Source organism: Chiloscyllium punctatum, chromosome 4 (genome assembly GCF_047496795.1).
Source record: "Chiloscyllium punctatum isolate Juve2018m chromosome 4, sChiPun1.3, whole genome shotgun sequence".
Taxonomy (NCBI): Eukaryota; Metazoa; Chordata; class Chondrichthyes; order Orectolobiformes; family Hemiscylliidae; genus Chiloscyllium; species Chiloscyllium punctatum.
This window is the reverse complement of record NC_092742.1, coordinates 21,849,069-21,870,257: the sequence shown is the minus strand read 5'-3', so window position 1 is coordinate 21,870,257 and position 21,189 is coordinate 21,849,069. Positions and strand designations below refer to the sequence as shown.

Below are 21,189 nucleotides of genomic sequence, written 5' to 3'. Positions count from 1 at the left end.
ACACCTTTATTGCGAACTGCACTTGATTTTGTCAGCATAAATTAACAATCCACAGAGAATATATTAAGAATACATCTCGGAATAGTGTTGTTAACCAATTGTCCTATTGCGTCAGTTTTGATGACCTGTTCTAAAATCCCATGAAACCCTGCTGCGATATTTTTTTTAGATTAGATTAGATTACTTACAGTGTGGAAACAGGCCCTTCGGCCCAACAAGTCCACACCGCCCCGCCGAAGCGCAACCCACCCATACCCCTTACCTAACACTACGGGCAATTTAGCATGGCCAATCCACCTGACCTGCACATCTTTGGACTGTGGGAGGAAACCGGAGCACCCGGAGGAAACCCACGCAGACACGGGGAGAACGTGCAAACTCCACACACTCAGTCGCCTGAGGCGGGAATTGAACCCGGGTCTCTGGCGCTGTGAGGCAGCAGTGCTAACCACTGTGCCACCGTGCCGCCCACAATCTCTTAATGCTTTGACTTGACAACCTCATTTTCTCGTTAGGAATACCCACTGTGAGCTGTTTCCTGATACTACAACAGCCATTTGCTAATTGATCATTACTTCTTTCATAAAATAAGCATATAGCTGCAACTTGTCTTTATATGTGTCTTTAACATTGTAGTCTCTGTTGCAAAATACCGTGAATTGACAATGAAAACTGGATGACAAACTAGTGAATGAGATTTGAAAAGTGGTCAACGTCAAGTCTGAACCGCTTGGGCTTGAGGAAATGAAAATGGAAGCAGATCAAATTTAACATGATTCAATATACCTGTAACAGGAATTAATGTTAGTTGTGGAGGTGAGGAAAAAGGTGAGCAAATCAATAGTTGCTCAAGTGTAATCATGAATAGCCAAAGACTAGGTATTTGGCATCTTGAAAGCAGTATAATAGAAGATTGTCCCTGAACAATTAAAGCAGCCGATATCTAAAGTTTAATTAAAGCATCTATTTCAATTTAAGCGTGCCTTTTTTTAAAAAACCATTAGGCTACTGTTGACCTATTTTATCTCCAGTAAAATCTCATTGAGGTTTCTGTTTTCTCAAACTAGATTTTATTGATGTGTTGCTCAAGTAGGAGAAAGAAAAGGCTAATTGATGTACTAGCAGGATATTTCTAGTCTTCCCCACTCTATTTCTTGAAGTATTTGTTTATTACTTTGCAGTGTCTAGAACAGTAGTCTTGCACTATAAAGGATTCAAAGCCATGGCTCAGTTTATGGCATTTGTGTCTCTCAGTTAACAGCGATAGTGAAACTTTCACTATAGAATTTGATTGTAACCAGCAGGACGTTTCTGTGCTATGCTTGACCCTGCTCCTGGGTTTGAATGCTAATAAAAAAGATTTCCAGACTTACTCCTTCCTAACTGTACACACAGGTGGGGCAAGACATAGCCCAGGAATGAACAGGGATAACGACTGTAAGTTATGATTCAGTGAGCAGAAATTTATTATGTTCAATCAATGTCAAAGCAAGTTTGCAAGGCTGGAATGAAGCTCATCTTGGCTAGGACATCCGGGATAATGACCTTGCTCTGGGGTATTAAGGAAGTACTGTGATGTTAGAGGTGCTCTGTCTCAGAGACTGTATGAAACTGAGATGGTCTTGTCTCTCATGTAAAAGATTACTTGACACTACTTTGAAGAAGAACCCTCCGCCTCCGACGCTCCAGGGAAAATAGCCCCAGCCTGTTCAGCCTCTCCCTATACCTTAAATCCTCCAACCCTGGCAACATCCTTGCAAATCTTTTCTGAACCCTTTCAAGTTTCACAACATCTTTCCGATAGGAAGGAGACCAGAATTGCACGCAACATTCCAACAGTGGCCTAACTGATGCCCTATACAGTCGCAACATGACCTCCCAACCCCTGTACTCAATACTCTGACCAATGAAGGAAAGCATACCAAACACCGCCCTTACTATCCTATCTACCTGTGACTGTAGGTTAGGTGCATTAGTCAGGGGTAAATACAGGATAATAGGGGGTCTGGTTGGGTTACTTTTCGGAGGGTTGGTGTGAACTTGTTGGGCCAAAGGGCCTGTTTCCACACTGTAGGGAGTCTAATTCTAAAAAAGTCCAGAATCTTGTCCAGTACTTTAGATAATGGGGATTTTTGCTCCATCTTACAAGATGAAGTCTCACCTTCTCACTGAGGAATCACTCCATCAGCCAGTCTAAGTAGCACAGATTCAGAGCAGACCTAACAGTTTAAAATTCTGCTTCCATGAGGTCCTTTGAACAACCACCAGCAACAGAATTGTATTCAACCATGATCTATGATGACTCAGCCTATCTTATTATCTAAATACTATCATAAATATCTGTGGTCAACTTTATGCAGGAGTAGTGTAGCATAAAATAAGGTGTCTGCTGGTGAATCTAAAACACAGGGCTGTGTATTCTTAACAGATTAGAGGGAAAAAAGACTGCAGATGCTGGAATCCAAAGCAGACAAGTTGGAGGCTGGAAGAAGAGGCGGGTAACTAGAGAAAGGATTGGTCCACTACAAAATAATGAAGGAAGGCTGTGTGCCGAACCTGAGAGAATGGGTGAGATTCTGAATGATTACTTTGCATCATTGTTCACTGAGATCTTGAGATTGTTCACATGATGAATCTTGAGATTAGAGATCGAAGTTTGATTAGTCTGGACACGTTGGCGTAAGTAGGGAAGATGTGTTGGGTATGCTAGAGGTTATTAAGGTGGACAAATTCCCAGGACCGAATGGGATCTATCCCAGGTTGCTGAGGGAGACGCGAGAGGAAATTGCTGGGGCCCTGACAGATACCTTTGTGGCATCCTTAAATACAGGTGAGGTGCCAGAGGACTGGAAGGTTGCTCATGTTGTCCCCCTGTACAAGAAGGGTCGTAGGGATATCCCGGGTAACTCCAGACCAATGAGCCTGACGTCGGTGGTGCGAAAGTTGCTGGAGAGGGTACTGAGAGATAGGATCCATTTATGTTTAGAAAAGAATGAGCTTACCAGTGGTGGGCAATATGGTTTTGTGTGGGGGAGATCGTGCCTTACCAATTTTATAGAGTTCTTTGAGGAAGTGACCAAGTTGTTAGATGAAGGAAGGGCTGTTGATGTCATATACATGGACTTTAGTAAGGTGTTTGATAAGGTTCCGCATTGTAGACCAATGGAAAAAGTGAAGTCACATGGTTCTAGTTAAGTGGACATAGAACTGGTTGAGCAACTGGAGACAGAGAGTAGTAGTTGAAGCGAGTTTCTCAAAATGGAGAAAGGTGACCAGTGATGTTCCACAGGGGTCAGTATTGTGGCTACTGTTATTTGTAATATGTATAAATGATCGAGAAGAGGGCACTGTTGGTATGATCAGCAAGTTTGCAGATGACACAAAGACTGGTGGAGTAGCAGAAAGCATAAGGGACTGTCAGAGAATACAGGAAGATATAAATAGATTGGAGAGTTGGGTTGAAAACTGGCAGATGGCTTTCAATCCAGACAAATGTGAGGTGATGCATTTAGACAAGTCTAATTATAGAGCGAATTATACAGTGAATGGAAGAGCCTTGGGAAAAGTTGATGGGCAGAGAGATCTGGGAGTTCAGGTCCATTGTACCCTGAAGGTTGCTGCACAGGTGGATAGAGTGATCAAGAAGGCATATAATATGCTTGCCTTCATTGGACAGGGTATTGAGTCTAAGAGCTGGCAAGTCGAGTTAACATTGCACAAGACATTGGTTCGGCCGCATTTAGAATGCTGTGTACAGTTCTGGTCGCCACATTACCAAAAGGATGTGGACACTTTGGAGAGGGTGCAGAGAAGATTTATGAGGATGTTGCCTGGTATGGAAGGTGCTAGCTATGTTGAGTAGGTTAGGTTTATTTTCACTAGAAAAAAGGAGATTGAGGGGGGGACCTGATTTGAGGTTTACAAAATCATGAAGAGTCCAGACAGGATGGACAGAGGCAAAAATTTTCCCAGGGTGAAGGATTCAATAATGAGAGGTCACGCTTTCAAGGTGAGAGGTGGAAACTTTAAGGGGGATACACGCAGCAAGTACTTCACACAGAGGTGGGCATTGGAACATGTTGCCAGCAGAGGTGGTATAGGCAGGCATGGTAGATTCATTTAAGATGCGTTTGGACAGATGTATGAGTAAGTGGGGAGCAGAGGGATACGAATGCTTAGGAATTGACCGACAGGTTTAGACAGTATATTTGGATCGGTTCAGGCTTGGAGGGCCGAAGGGCCTGTACCTGGGCTGTAGATTTTCTTTGTTCTAACACAGCATCAGGAGGTATAGGACTGGATGTTTTGGGTGTAACCCTTCTTCAGGACTGGGGTGGGAGGGATGTTGGGGAGGCGGGGACAGGGTGGTGTCCATCCTGAAATGGTGGTAGCTGGGAGGTCCAGTAGGTCCCTGTAGACCCAGCTGTGATGCTCGGTGAGTTGTTCGCTGTTTATGTTCTGTCATCTTCTCTACATCAAGGAGACTTTGGGAGCACCTGATGCAGTAAACTAGGTTGGAAGAGAGGTAGGTGAACCTTTGTCTCACCGGGAAGGACTGTTTGGGGCTCTGGATGGAGTAAAGAGGGTTGGTGTGCTGACAGTTTTGTTTTTTTTTCTGGTTGCAGGGAAAATGGACCTGGGGGTTTCAGTGACGAGGGTGGCGCGAACCAAGGACTGTCGGCGGGAACAGTCCTTACACAAAGCTGAGGGGGTTAGGGAGAGGAAGATGTTCCTATTAGTGGGGTATATTTGGAGCGCGCAGAAATGTTTGAGGATGATGTGTTGGGTGTCCAAATAGACCCCACCTCCAAGAACAGCTTCCCCTCCCCAACCCCCTCAGCTTTGTGTCAGGACTATTTCCCTCCGACAGTCCTTGGTTTGCGCCACCCTCGTCACTGAAACCCCCAGGTACCTTTCCCTGCAACCAGAAAAAAAAGCAAAACCTGCCAGCACACCACCCCCGTCTCCTCCATCTAGAGCCCCAAACAGTCCTTCCAGGTGAGACAGAGGTTCACCTGCCTCACTTCCAATCTAGTTTACTGCATCAGGTGCTCCTGATGTCATCTTGTCTACTTCGGTGAGACCGAACCTAAACTTAGGGAATGGCTCACCGAGCATTGCAGCTGGGTCCACTGGGTCTGCCCAGACCTCCCAGTCAACACCCATTTCAATTCCCCAACCACTCCCTTTCTGACATGACCATCCTTGACCTCCTCCACTGCCAAAACAAACTACAGTACCTATTGGAGAAACACCACCTTGTCTTCCGCCTTGGCACCTGACAGCCTGGACAACTCAACACTGAGTTCTCCAATTTCAAATAACCTCCCTCCCCATTCCCTGACTCCCTTCCCAGCCCCTCCCCCTCACTGCCACTGCTCCCACCACCAACCGGATTCATTCCTCCCATTGACCAACCAGGCTGTCCCCTCTACCTGTCTTCACCTAGCCCCACTTCACCTCCCCCCCACTTAGAAGTGTGATGGAGGCAAGTTCAATTGAGGCCAGCAGGAAAACAGTGAATAATCATTTGAATGGAAACAATATTTAAGGAAATGGAGAAAATGCAGGAGATCAGCTCTAAGTCATGGTGCTCATCTACAAATGCCATGAATTGAAGTTTCTCCTTCTGCGCTGGAACATTTGTGATTTGGTGGTTCTTTTATGGGCCCTGATAACTGATATGCTAAATAATTGTGCTCCAAAGATAGAGGTATTGTCGCTAAATTGCTTCAAAATAGCCAAAGCACTGGCATCGCCTGACAAAATGGAAAATTGCTGAGGGATGCACATTTTACAAAAACTAAGACGGGTTGACTTCTAATGATTGTGCAAACAATCTGCATTAGCAAAATGGTGGGAAGTATCTTTGATAGAGAGAGAGAGAGAGAGTAGCTTTGGAAGTCCTCAACATTAGCTCTGCAAGGTGACATAAATTAGAAGCAGATATCTCATGGCATTAGGTCAAACATGACCAAGGAAACAACCTCCTGATTACCACTAACCATCCTCACTCAGCTGATGAATATTTTTCCCTTATGTTGAAAATTATGTGGATGAATCACTCGGGGTAATTAAGTCAAATAATTTAATGTGTTCCGTGTTCATTACCAAGAGTGGCTTGGTAATATCACAACTGACCGTTTGCCAAGCCCTGAAGGACATCACAGAAACACTGTGTCTTTTCAAGTAGCATTCACTCATTATTGATCTGCTTAGAAATACTCAGGTTGGGTCCTTGCTAAGATTGTACCAGTCGAGCAGGGAGGAAGTTGTTGAGCGCAGGAGCCGTGCTTTACTAAGTAACTTGAATCTCTTGTCAAGAGCAAGAAGGCGGCTTATGTTAGGATGAAATGTGATGGCTCAGTCAGGGCCCTTGAGAGTTACAAGTTAGCCAGGAAAGACCTAAAGGGAGAGCTAAGAAGAGCCAGGAGGGGACATAAGAAGTAGTTGGCGGATAGGATCAAGGAAAATGCGAAGGCTTTCTATAGGCATATCAGGAATAAAAGACTGCTTGCTTGGCCCAAATCTTATTCACGTCATAGTAGTGGGAAGTTGGGCGTGAAGTCAGATGAGATGGGGAAGTGCTAAATGAATACTTTTCTTCAGTATTCACACAGGAAAAAGACAATGTGGTCATGGAGAATAGTGAGATACAGACTACTAGAATAAATGGGATTGAGATGCATAAGGAGGAGGTGTTAGCGATTCTGGAAAGTGAGAAAATAGATAAATCCCTTGGGCCAGATGGGATTTATCCTAGGATTCTCTGGGACGCCAGGGAGGAGATTGCAGAGCCTTTGGCTTTGATCTTTATTGTCATTGTCTGTAGGAATAGTGCCATAAGACTAGAGGATAGCCAATGTTGTTCCTTGCTCAACAAGGAGAGTAGAGACATCCTTGGAAGTTATAGACCGGTGAGCCTTACTTCGGTTGTAGGTAAAGTGTTGGAAAGGGTTATAAGAAAGAGAATTTATAATCCTCTGGAAAGGATTAAGTTGATTAGGGATAGTCAACATGGTTTTGTGAAGGGTAGGTCATGCCTCTCAAATCTTTGTTGAGTTCTTTGAGAAGGTTACCAAACAGGTGGATGAGGGTAAAGCAGTTGATGTGGTGTTTATGAATTTCAGTAAGGCATTTGATAAGGTTTCCTATGGTAGGTTATTGCACAAAATATTGCATGGGATTGAGGGCAATTAGTGGTTTGGATCAGAAGTTGGCTAGCTGAAAGAAGACATAGGGTGGTTGTTGATGGGAAGCATTCATCCTGGAAATCAGTTACTAGTGGGTTGCCGCAAGGATCTGTTTTGGGTCCATTATTGTTTGTCATTTTTATAAATTACCTGGTTGAGGACATAGAAGGATGGGTTAGTAAATTTTTGGATGACACAAAGGTCAGTAGAGTTGTGGATAGTAACGAAGGATGTTCTAGGTAACAGAGAGGCATAGATAAGCTGCAGAGTTGGAGCGAGAGGTGCCAAATGGAGCTTAATGCGGAAAAGTGATTCACTTTGGAAGGAGTAACAGGAATGCAGAGTACTGGGCGAATGGTAAGATTAGTGTCGATGAACAGAAAGATCTTTGTTTTCAGATACATAGATCCTTGAAAGTTGCCACCCAGGTTGATAGGATTGTTAAGAAGGCATACAGTTGCGTTAACTTTTATTGGTAGAGGGATTGAGTTTTTGAATCATGAGATCATGCTGCAGCTGTATAAACCTCTGTGCGGCCACATTTGGAAATGTTCTGGTCACTACATTATCAGAAGGATGTGGAAGGTTTGGAAAGATTTCAGAGGAGATTTACTAGGATTTTGCCTGATATGGAGGGAGGGTCTTATGAAGAAAGGCTAAGAGGCTTGAGGCTGTTTTTGTTAGAGAGAAGGTTGAGAGGTGACTTAATTGAGACAAAATAGATAATAAGAGGGTTAGATAGGGTCGACAATGAGAAGCTTTTTCCTCAGATGGCAATGGCTGGCATGAGGAGACACAGCTTTAAATTGAGGGGTGATAGATATAGGACAGATGTTCTTTACTCAGTGGTAGGGGCGTGAAACGCACTGCCTGCAACAGTCATAGACTCGCCAACTTAACGGGCATTCAAATGATCATTGGATAGGCACATGGATGAGAATGGAATAGTGTAGGTTACTTGGGCTTCAGATTGGTTCCACAGGTTGACGCAAGATTGAAGGCCAAAGGGCCTGTACTGCACTGTAATGGTCAAGTTCTATCCACTGATGGTGTTTATGTTTGGAGTGACCATGTCCAAGAGACATGATTTGACTACTGTCCTTAATGTTCAATGGATTTATCATCACCTAAATTCCTCACTGTCAGTGTCCTGGCTCTCATCGTTGACTAGATACTGAATTGAATCAGCCATATAATATTGTTCTGTGGAGCAGGTCAGAGTCTGATAGACTGTAGAATGTAACTCACCTCCTGACTCCTCAAAGCCTCTGCACCATTTACAAGTTGCAAGTCAGGATTGTGATGAATGCAGAAACACTTCAAAAGCTTGAGCCATCAATGGCAAAGCCAATGGTTTTTGATTGCTCTCCCAGACAGCGGTTTTCACTATACATGCCTAAATCAGATTACAACAGGATCTTGATCAGATGGGCCAATGCGCTGAGAAGTGGCAGATGGAGATTAATTCAGATAAATGTGAGGTGCTGCATTTTGGGAAAGCAAATCTTTGTAGGTCTTATACACTTAACGGTAAGATCCGAGGGAGTGTTGCTGAACAAAGAGACCTTGGAGTGCAGATTCATAGCTCCTTGAAAGTGGAGTGGCAGGTGGTTAGGATAGTGAAGAAGGCGTTTGATATGCTTTCTTTTATTGGTGAGTGTATTGAGTACAGGAGTTGGGAGGTCATGTTGCGACTGTACAGGACATTGATTAGGTCACTTTTGGAATATTGCGTGCAATTCTGGTCTCCTTCCAATTGAAAGGATGTTGTGAAACTTGAAAGAGTTTGGAAAAGATTACCAAGGATGTTGCCAGGGTTGGAGGATTTGAGGAGAGGCTGTGCAGGCTGAGGCTGTTTTCCCTGGAGCGTCGGAGGCTGAGGGGTGACCTTATAGAGGTTCACAAAATTGAGGGGTATGGATAGGGTAAATAGACAAAGTCTTTTCCCTGGGGTTGGGGAGTCCAGAACGAGAGGGCATAGGTTTAGGGTGAGAGGGGAAAGATATAAAAGAGACCTAAGGGGCAACTTTTACCTAGAGGGCAACATGTACCTAGAGGGTGGTACATGTATGGAATGAGCTGCCAGAGGATGTGGTGGAGGCTGGTACAATTGCAACATTTAAGAGGCATTTGGATGGGTATATGAATAGGAAGGGTTTGGAGGGATATGAGCCGGGTGCTGGCAGGTGGGACTAGATTGGGTTGGGATATCTGATCGGCATGGACGGGTTGGACCGAAGGGTCTGTTTCCATGCTGTACATCTCTATGACTCTATGATTCTAAATGCTATGCATGCTAACTGTTAATATGCACTTCAGTAAGTCAATAGAACTTCTTTTGACAGCATCTTCCAAGCCTGCAACCTCTATTATCTAGAAGAAAAGGTCAACAGCTACATGGGTTTTTAAATGACTTAACGTCTGGGGCTATTCTCCCCACATTAAGTAAATGCTGTATTCCCATGAAATTGTTCAAATTACAGCATGTTTATTTTGAGTAACCTTAAGTTACAGTTGATTATAATTAAAGTACAATTTAAAGGCATTTATTGTAAAACTTTGAACAATGAAGTGATATATAAGACTAAAAGTCAACAAATGCCCTGGGCGTGATAGCCTCACCCTGGGGTTCTAAAATCACAATCCTAGAAGTGTACAGCAATGAAGGCGTCCATTCATTTCAATTGCTATGCATTAGATGGAAAAGAGCAACCCGCCTGATCCCAGCTTCCAGCTCTCAGGTTGTTTAATCTACAGGTAATGCTCATTTTGAAATAAAGTTTTTTTTGCTTCTACCACCTTTTTTGTGTTGTGATTTCCTGAGTCCTGCCATGCTCTCATGAGTAAACTGTCCAGAAATGTCCTCAAACCCTTATAGCAAATGCTTTAAATCCATGTCCCAGAGCTATTGACTTTTCTAAGTGAAGTATCTAGGCCCATCATGAATTTACAGACAATCATTCAATCTTTCTTCACTACCACATCAAAAAAAAACAATTCAAGCCTATGCAGTACTTCCAAATTGCTAAAGCTTTGCAGTCCAAGTAATGTCCTTCTAACTCTTATCTGTGCCCTCTCTAGTACAGTCGCGTTTGTCCAGTAATGCAATGGCAGTACAGTGACCAGAGCTTTACAATACTCTAGTTGTCCTCTAGTTTTCCCTGTCCAACCATTTGTGGTTCAGTTAATGTACTGAAATCTCATTCAGCTGGTTCGATGACAGAGTTCCAATCATCAGAACTGATAGGTAGAATGTTTACTGTACAATGTGTTCTATGTTTACCATGCAAAAGTGGAAGATATCTAAAATCTGCCCTGTTTTCTTCACTCAGAACAGAAGATATTCCTAATTTAGAGATTTCAGAAAAGTGTGGTATTTGTGCAAGATTGCATGAGAGAGAAAGTGTGGCGCTGGAAAAGCGCAGCAGGTCAGGCAGCGTCTGAGGAGAAGGATGTTTTGGCATAAGCCCTTCAGGAACGTGTGAGAGAGAGAGGAAAAAAAAAATGTTCCCCAAACAGAAATTTTATTTCCTTCTTTTGGGGCTTCCTTTGACCTGTTAAGCCCATTATATCTAATTGCTAGCTCTTTAAACTAGCGTGCTGTTGATCCAAGTTAGCAGTAATTCACACTTCAACAGGCAAGGCAAATTAAGGCTAGTCAGACTAAGCTATATAATGTACTTGCATTGAAACCTGTTTTCTGTTGTACTCTTGTATTAGTTATGCACAGTCTAAACATAGAAAAGTAGAACAGATTTCAAAAGTGAGAGACTGGAACACAGTGCCAACTCAAACTCTGCCAATGCTGTACCCCCTGTCACTCTCTGTGAAGCAATATCTCATTGAACGCGTAGTCCAAAATTGTCTTGTTGGCATTGAGTTAGCTTCTATAAGATAATAGTCAGAAATATGGGAGGCTTTATGGTCCAAGACTGTGGAATTACAAGGAAAACTGAGCAGGTCCTTGCCACATAAGATCTCTGCCTGTCTCTCTCTGTCTCTCTCTGTCTCTCTCTGTCTCTCTGTCTCTTTCTCTCTTTCTCACTCATTACCCCCCCCCCCCCCCACCTTTTAAAAAAAGTAGATGAAAGCATTTATTCAACAGATTGTGGGACTTGATGCCCGAACAAGACTTTGGCAGCTTCAGTGAGAATAAGAAAGAAGAGACACTTTAATGCAATGTCATTTTAATTATGATTAAACCATGTATTTGTCAGTATTACTACCTTTTTCCAGTTACTAAAGAAATACAAAGCAGAAATAACTATTACATTTGTGAATAAGGAAGGATGTGCAAGACTTCTTCTATCTGTGAATTTGGTAATACTGAAATCTGCAGAACAATGATAAATAAATGTCATTTGATGAACATGCATTGTTTCTTCTGGGAGACTGTGACTTTGTCTCTCTCAAGTCCAGCAGGGCCTCACTTAGGATTTCAGCATTTGAAAACATTCCCTCATAATTGCAAGCACAGATTAATCTTGGCTTTCAACTTGGCTATTTTACTTTTTAATACTTCAGTCACTGTCAATATTGGTTGATACAATTGAAACCTAACCATGGTTTGATAAGCTTTTTGTTTCCATTAAAAGTTGGAATTCTTGAACATAAAGCTACTCTCTGATTATTTAAAGGCAAATGTCATAAACTTTACCTTGAGTAAAGAGTCCTTGGCCGCCTCCATCGCCAGACCATGGCAACACGACACCTGGAGGAAGAGCACCTCAGCTTCTGCGTAGGAACCCTCCAACCACAAGAGATGAATGCAGATTTCTACAGCTTCCTCATTTCCCCTCCCCCCACCTTATCTCAGTCCCAACCCTCGGATTCAGCACCACCTTCTTGACCTGCAATCTTCTTCCCAACCTCTCTGCCCCCACCCCCTCTCCGGCCTATCACCCTCACCTTAACCTCTTTCCACCTATCGCATTCCCAACACCCCTCCCCCAAGTCCCTCCTCTCTACCTTTTATCTTAGCCTGCTTGGCACACCCTCCTCATTCCTAAAGAAGGGCTTATGCCCGAAACGTCGATTCTCCTGCTCCTTGGATGCTGCCTGACCTGCTACGCTTTTCCAGCAACACATTTTTCAGCTCAATAAAGAGTTTTATATTCTTCATCATTTACTCCAACTTTCAGTTGAGTCATCTGTGGCTCAGTTGGTAATCATAGAATTCCTAAAGTGTGGAAGCAGGCCATTCAGTCATTGTGGCCACATTGACTCTCCGAAGAGCACCCCACCCCTACCACCACCATCATTCCCATAACTAATCCATCTTTGGACTGTGGGAGGAAACAGGAGCACCCGGAGGAAACCCATGTAGGCACTGGGAGAACTTGGAAACTCCACACAGATGGATGAAGTCGAACCTGGGTTACTGATGCTGTGAAGCAGCAGTGCTGACCATTGAGCCATCGTGCCACCTCTCTTCCCTCTTAAATCAAAAGGTTCAAGTTTCAGGTCCCATTCCAGAAACTTGAGTACACATCAAAATTGACAGTCTAGTATAGGACTGGGGAAATAGTTTTGGTTGTGACACTAAACTGAGGTCCTATCCTCAAGCTGAGGCCGATGCAAGAGATCCACTCTATTGTGCGGAAGAGTGAGGGAGTTTTCTCTGGTGCCCTGGTCAGTATCTATCTCTCAATCAATATGACAAATAAAAGTGATAACAATGTTCTTTATAACATTGAAATTTTTACTGGAATTTGCAATTGCAATAGTTACTCAAATTATCAAGCCTGGAAGGCTGAATAAGTTGGTCTCTCTTTAAATCCTGAAATTGATTATAACAGATTTAAATTTTTAGACATAGGAGACCAAGGATGGAAGGATGCTTTTCAAAATTTGGGTTGTGACTGGGGTTCCACAGGGATCCGTGTTGGGCTCTCTGCTGTTTGGGGTCTACATAAATGATTTAGAGGAAAATGTGGCTGGTCTAATTAATACATTTGTGAACAATACAAAGATTGGTGGATGGTGAGGAGGATTGTCAGAGACTACAGCAGGATATAGGTCAGTTGGAGGCATGGGCAAACAAACAGCAGAAAGAGTTTAATCCAGACAAATGTGAGGTGATTTAGTTCGGATGTTCTAGTACATTTGGCAATTATACAGTGAACAGTAGAACCCTTAGGCGCATTGCTATTCTGAGGGTTCTGGGTGTGTAGATCCACAGATCACTGAAGGTGGCATCACTGATAGATGGTTAACAAAGGTTTCTGGCATGCTTTCCTTCATTGGATGGGACATTGAGTATAAGGATAGGCATATTATGCTGCAGCTTTATAGAACTTCAGTTAGACCACATTTGGTTAATTGCGTACAGTTTCTGGTCACCACGCTGTCAGAAGGATATGTATGCATTGAAGAGGGTACAGAAAAGGTTTACCAAGATGTTGGCCTGTTTGGACAATTTTAGTGACGAAGAAAGGTTGGATAGACTGGGTTTGTTTTCACTGGAGTGCAGGAGGTTGAGGGGTGATCCAATGGAAGTTTGTGATTGGCATGGATAGAGTGGAAAGTATTTGGCTTTTCCCCCCAGAGTGGAAGGGTCAATTACTAGGGAACACAGGTTCAATGTTAGAGGAGGTGCGGTGGGGTCTGTAAAAGAGATGTATGAGGCAAGTTTTTCTCATAAAAGATAGTGAGTGCCTGGAACGCGCTACCAGAAGAGGCACATAAAATAGTAGCATTCAAGAAACATCTGAACACATTCATGAATAGGTAGAGAATAAGGGGATATGGATTGTGTAAGTGAAAGCAGTTTTAGTGTGGAAGGGCAAAATGTGTCGGTGCAGACTTAGAGGACCAAAGGGCTGCTTTCTGTGCTGAAGTGTTGTTTGGGAGTGAGAGTGGAATAATTTTTAAGTCTGAGTAAAGCGAATGATATTTCCTGAATTGCAATGCTCTTTTTTTTTCATTATTCATTTGAAGGTGTCTCTGGCTAGGCAACATTTATTGCCCATCCCAAATTGAGTAAATAGCCAACCACATTGCTGTGGGTTGGGAGTCACATGTCAGCCAGACCTTCCCTAAAGGACATTAGTGAACCAGATGGGTTTTTCTGACAATCGACAATAGATTCATGGTCATCATTAGGTTCTATGGAGTTATGGTCAATGTAAGCCAGTTACTTTGCTGGAAACAGCCTTTATTTTTAAGTTGTAATCTGTCAGTTTCCAGAGTGGGCGCTATGGCCCTTAAGAGACCTGTTTGTTTATTTTTGAATTTTCAACTTCTTTATTTCCAATTTGTGACAGAGATGGAATCCAAACTTGAAGAGAAACTGTTGAAAAAGCACTGTTGTCACCATTGTATCCTGTAGACCTTCCCTCCGCTTAAAATCAAAAATGAGATATTTGCTGATATACACAGTGCTCTGTGCCATTCCACTTCTCAGATACTGAAGTAAGCCTGTATCTGTATGCAACAAGACCTAGACAGTGTCCAGGTTTGGTCTGATGTGTGGTGTGATTATTACTTGCCCAGCGCTAATGAGAGAATCTAATTATCCCTTGATGTTCTGACATCACTGACATTCCCCCGCCCCCCTTATCAATATCTTGAGATTATCTTTAACTCGAAACTAAACTACCCAGCCACATAAGGTACTATAACAACAGGTCAGAAGCTTGCAATTCCTGTCTCTATAATGCAACACCAGTTTATAGTCCCACAGGTTTATTTTGAAGTATAAGCATTCCTGACGAAGGAGCAGTGCTCCGAAATGAACCTGTTGGACTATAACCTAATGTTGTGTGATTTTTATCTTCAAGAGTGTAGTGCTGAAACAGCGCAGCAAGTCAGCCAGCATCCGAGGAGTAGGAGAATCAACGTTTCGGGCACAAGCCCTTCTTCAGGATGTCAAAGGATTCCTGATGATGGGCTTGTGCCCAAATCATTGATTCTCCTATTCTACAGATGCTGCCTGACCTGCTGTGCTTTTCCAGCACCACACTTTCAACTCTGTTCTCCAGCATCTGCAGTCCTCACTTACTCCTATTTTTTGACTTTGCCCACCCTAATCCAATGCCAGTGCCTCCACATCATGTTTCCATCATGCCTGACCGCTAACAAGGCACAAGTCAGGAGTTTAATGGGATATTTGCCTGGCTCCAAAAGCACGCAAGAAACTCAACACTTTCCAGGACAAAGCAGTCACTTGATTGACAGTCTCATCCATCACCTTTAATATTCACTTCATTTGCTACCTATACACAGTGACAGTATGTACCATCTTCAAACTGTACTGCAGTGATTTCCCAAGCTCCTTTGACAGCATCTTCTAAACCTATGATCTCTATCACTTGTAAGGCAAAGGACAGCAGACGCATGGGATAGCGTCACATGCAAATTTGCCTTCAAGCCACATCCTGACTTGGAACTAATATTGTTGCTCCTTCACTGTCACCAGGTCTCACTCTCAGAATTCCCTTAACAGCACTGTGGACATACCCACATCCCAAGGATTGTAGCAGTTCGGAAGGCAGTTCATTACCGTCTTCTTGAGGGAATGGGAAATAAATGTAGATAAAAATTAGGGATGGGCAATAATTGTGGACAGGTGGGTTAGTCAGTTTGAAGATGATTTAAAGATCTGTGGAATTGTGGATAGTTTAGAAGGTTGTCAAAAGATACAGTGGGATACAGATCAGTTGCAGATATGAGCGGAGAAATGGCAGATGGAGTTTGATCTGGGTAAGTGTAAGGTGCTGTACTTTGGGAGCTCAAATGTTAGGGAAATGTATATAGTCAATGACCGGACCCTGAACAGCATTGATATACAGTGGGATCTTGGGGTTCAAATCCCCAGCTCCCTGAAAGTGGTCATGCAATTAGACATGGTGGTAAAGAAGGCATTTGGCATGCTTACCTTTATTGAATCTTAGAATCCCTACAGTGAGGAAACAGGCCCTTTGGCTCAACAAATCCAATCCGACCCTCCGAAGAGTAACCCACCCAGACTTATTCCCCTACCCTATTATCCTATTTTTACTCCTGACTAATGCACCTAGCCTACATCGTTGGGGAATTTAGTGCAAGAGTCAAAATGTCAAGCTTTATAACACTTTGGTTAGGCCACACTTAAAAAATTGTGATTGGTTCTGATTGCCACATTACAGAAAGGATGTGGAGGCTTTGGAGCAGGTGCAGAAAAGGTTTACCAGGATGCTGCATGGATTAGAGGGTATGAACTGTAAGGAGAGGCAAGAAAAACTCAGGTTGTTTTTTTCTGGAGTGGCGGAGGCTAACAGGCAACTTGATGGAAGTTTGTCGAATTGAGGTGCATCAGAAGGGTTGACGGTCAGAATCTCTTTCTCAGAGTTGAAATGCTAATTCTAGGAAGCATGTATTTAAGGTGAGAGGTGGCAAGTTCAGAGGAAATGCAAGGGGCAAGTTTTTACATAGAGTAGTCGGAGTCTGGAACATGCTGCCAGGGGTGGTGAAGGAGGCAGAAACGATAGGGGATATGAGGGACTTTTAGATAAGCACATGAAATGCAGGCAATGGAGGGATACAGAAAGTGCAGGCAGATTGGTTTAATTTGGCATCATGTTCAGCACAACAGCATAGGCTGAAGGGCCCATTCCTGTGCTGTACCATTCTATGTTCTAACTGCTGACCTAGCCAGTGATTACCACATCCCATGAACAAATTAATGAAAAAAGGATGTAAGAAACAGGCAAGCTTATCCTAACTTTTCACAAGAAGAGTGGTGGTCATCTAACAGCTGGCGATTGGCACACAATTGGGTCAAACCATCTTAGTGAGTTTCAGTCTCTTGTCATCAAAGCAATGATGTTAGAATAGTCTTTTGCATAAATTAAGCTTCTTTTGCGTCTGGTAGCTTCTGCATATGGGATGGTTGGTTGTAATTTAGTTTCAGTTTTCATCCAGATAAAACAATGGCGGATGTGTAAGAGAGCGGTCTAGCCATGTCTTCTATTAATCTATGTTCGGTCTAATGAGAAACTTGGCCAGCTTGTTAAATCAGGTGACTTGTACAATGTAAAACTGTGACCTGGCTCATTTTAAAGGCATTTTCTTGTAAGTTGAAGTCCCACGTACTGAATCAGTCAGTAGAATTCAAGAAGGGCCCTTTCGTAGTGCGATGATAGTGTCCCTACTCCTGGACCACGGGACCAGGGTTCAAGTTCAATAACATTAGAAAAATAGAATTAAAGACCATACATTGTAACTTTGTAACCTGGTTGGCACTGCTACCTCACAGCACCAGGGACCCATATTCGATTCTAGCTTCGAGTGAACGTCTGTGTGGCGTTTGCACATTCTCCCCATGTCTGCGTGGGTTTCCTCTGGGTGCTCTGCTTTCCTCCCACAGTCCAAAGATGTGCAGCTTAGGTGAATTGGTCATGCTAAATTGCCCATAGTGTTCATTGGGTGCATTAGTCAAATGTAAATGTAGAGTAATGGGATCGGTTACTCTTCAGATGGTTGGTGTGGACTTTTTGGGCCAAATGGCCTATTTCTACACAGTAGAGATTATAAGTTCTAAATTCTTCAAAAGTGCTGCATTGGCTCACTTATGGCAGTCAATGAAAGCATCACATGAGTATAACTGTTTCTGTTTTTAAATGAAATAAATTTTACTTCCCTACTGGAATATCTGTAATGTTGGAAATTCAGTCCAAAAGCTATTGGATGAAGTCCGCTCATTCTATGTGTTTTATTTGCAGGTGTGCAGAATTTAGAGGCACTAGCAGTGCTGAGTACTTTGTTCTGTCTGAAGGTAGCATCCTTGGATGACTGTGCGGTTCAGAAGATAGAAACAGCTCAATGCCAACTGGTGAAGGAATTAGCACTGCAGGAGTGGCTCTTCACTCAGGGTCGAGAGCACCATTTCCATGTGTACGTTTGCAAAGAAAATAACGTTGAATTTTTGGCCTCTTGTATATATGCTGCCTATGTTACCTGGGAAGGTTTATAGTGTCCAAGAAGTAATGTGTCTCTGCAAATGATATCAAGTATATAGCCCTATGCCAGCCACTTGGAGAAACAAGCAAAGCTTGGCAATAATGGTCATGTTATTTCTCTCCATCTCCCAGAGTCGAAAAGTGGCTCGCTTGTGAGGTACTGCAACTAGCAGTCTGGCAGAGAATCCAGTAAACTCCTCATGATCATGGTAGGCAGATGTTGTGAATATCAGGCATGCTTTGGAATATACTTGGGTTCAAACCATGCTCTATCAAGCATTCACCAATCCAGCCATTACTTATTTTTCAACTTGTATAGATTCAAAGTAACAAACCTGTGATTTTCAATTGGGCTGTTTCTGCTTTTAACTTTTCCTTTTTAGAAAAACAAACTTATTTTGGGCCACTATAAAGAGCTAATTTCTTAATTTAACAACATGTAAATTTCAGTCTGTAAGTCCACAGAAAGTTAATTTGGAAAATAGACATTATATTATTGCATTTAGGAGTGTTTTTCTGATGTTGGCATTTAAGTATGCTAGAGTTAAAGGAATACACACAATCAGTGTTATACCTCACATGGAATATGGGCATTGCTGGCAAGACTGATCTCTATTTGTAATCTCAAATTTCCCTTGAAATGAATGATTTTCTCAGGCAATTTCAGAGGGCAATTAAGAATAAAACTGTTGATCTAGAGTCAGATCAGGTATGGGTGTCAGATTTCCTTCTTTTGGAACACCAATGAGCTAAATGAATTTTAATAACAATTAGAGGCAACCGTGAAACTAAGGGTAGCTTTCAATTCAAAATTGTGTAAATTAAATTTAAATTCTACTAGCTGCCACAGTGGGATTTTTACCCATGTCCTCAAACTATTAAAATAAAAGCAAAATACTGTAGGTGCTGGAAATTTGAAATAAAGACAATACTGGTAAATGCTGGACAAACTAAGCATGTCTGAAGGCATCTGTGGATAGAGAAAGAGTTGACATTTCAAAATGTTAACTTTGTTTCTGTCAAAAAGGATGCTGCCAGACCTGCTAAGTTTGTCTAGTATCTTGTTCTTATTCCTCAAAGCATTAGTCTTGAGCCTCTGGTTTACTATGCCAGGGCCACTGCCACTAGATCACCATCTCCTCCTACTCTGCAACTCAGTAATATCAAATATTCCTTCTGTAATTTTAGAGAGAATTTTTAATTGACTGCTCCTGTCTCACTGGTTTCTTGTCCAGTCTGACTAAGCTTCTCTCTGACCTGCTCACAGCATAAACTGTTCAACTACTTGGCAACCAATCACATTGTTGTTGGCTGGCAGAGGACATTTGTCATTGATAGTAAGTCCCTCATTCACTAACCAATCGGCATCACTTGTCAACACCACTCCGTTCCTGTAGAAAGGCAGAACATTTTTCAAATTTTTTTCAGTTGATGCTGAAGTGAAAAGTGATGAATATTAATGTGCAAAAATTGAAAACGACCTTGAACAAAATCTCAGTGGGCAAGATAAATAAGATTAAAGTCTTATAAGATGTACAGCACGGAAACAGACCCTTCTGTCTAACTCGTTCCCACTGACCAGATGTCCTAACTTAATCCAGTCCCATTTGCCAACATTTGGTCCATGTCCCTCTAAACCCTTCCTATTCATATACCCATCCAGATGCTTTTTAAATGTTATGTTTATAACCAGCCTCCACCACTTCCTCTGATAGCTCATTCCATATATGCGCCACCCTTTGCATGAAAAGATTGCCACTTAGGTCCCTATTAAATTTTTCCCCTGTCATCATAAATCTATGTCCCCCAGTTCTGGACTGCTCATTCCCAGGGAAAAGACCTTGTCTATTTATCCTATCCATGCCCCTCATGATTTCGTAAACCTTTATATGGTCACCCCTCAGCCTCTGAGCCTCAGCCTCTGAGCCTCAGCCTCTGAGCCTCAGCCTCAGCCTCAGCTCCAGGGAAAACAGCCCCAGCCTATTCAACCTCTCCCTATGGTATAAATCCTCCTATGGTGCAAATACTCCAACCCTGGCAACGTCCTTGTAAATCTTTTCCGAACCCTTTCAAGTTTCACAACTTCCTTCCGATAGGAGGGAGACCAGAATTGCACAAAATATTCCAAAAGGGGAGTAACCAATGTCCTGTACAGCCTCAACGTGACCTGCCAACTCCTGTACTCGTTGCTCTGACCAATAAACGAAAGCATATCTATCTACCTGTAACTTCACTTTCAAGGAACCTGCAATCCAAGGTCTCTTTGTTCAGCAACAGTCCCCAAAAACTTGCCATTTTAAGTCCTGCCTTTATTTGCCTTTCCAAAATGTAGCACTTCACATTTATCTAAATTAAACTCCATCTGATTATTAGAAAAGAAGGGATAATGCAGATGTAGGCCGTGTTCCCTTGAGTTGAAAAGTGTGGTGCTGGAAAAGCGCAGCAGGCCAGGCAGCATCCGAGGAGCAGGAGAATCGACATTTCGGGCATAAGCCCTTCTTCAGGAATGAGGCTAGTGTGCCAAGCGGGTTGAGATAAAAGGTTGGGGGGGAGGGGTTCGCTGGAAATACGATAGGTGGAAGGAGGTGAGGGTGATAGGCCGGAGAGGGGGTGGAGGCGGAGAGGTTGGGAAGAAGATTGTAGGTCAAGGGAGCGGTGCTGAATCCGGGGGTTGGGACTGAGATAAGGTGGGCGGAGGGGAAATGAGGAAGCTGGAGAAATCTACATTTATCTTGTGTGGTTGGAGGGTTCCTAGGCGGAAGATGAGGCGCTCTTCCTCCAGGCGTTGTGTGGCCAGGGTCTGGCGATGGAGGAGGCCAAGGACCTGCATGTCCTTGGCAGAGTGGGAGGGGGAGTTAAAATGTTCAGCCACGGGGCGGTTGGGTTGGTTGGTGCGGGAGTCCCAGAGGTGTTCCCTGAAACGTTCCACAAGGACGTGGCCTGTCTCCCCAATGTAGAGGAGGCCACGTCGAGTGCAGCGGATACAGTAATTGATGTGTGTGGAGGTGCAGGTGAATTTGTGACGGATATGGAAGGATCCATTGGGGCCTTGGAGG

At 43.1% G+C, this 21,189-nt stretch overlaps 1 protein-coding gene across 3 annotated transcripts in view; it reads left to right on the top strand.

Moving 5' to 3' along the window:
• arel1 (apoptosis resistant E3 ubiquitin protein ligase 1) overlaps positions 1-21,189 on the top strand; it is an 83,757-nt gene that overhangs the window by 8,620 nt on the left and 53,948 nt on the right. Inside the window, exons 1-2 of one of the 3 annotated variants that reach the window (XM_072568223.1) lie at positions 17,977-18,068; positions 18,266-18,342. The gene's annotated coding sequence lies outside the window, so the exon portion shown is untranslated. Of the gene's footprint in view, positions 1-2,428; positions 2,569-17,896; positions 18,069-18,265; positions 18,343-21,189 lie in introns of those variants that run through there. The other 2 variants (XM_072568222.1, XM_072568224.1) reach the window with 2 other exon arrangements.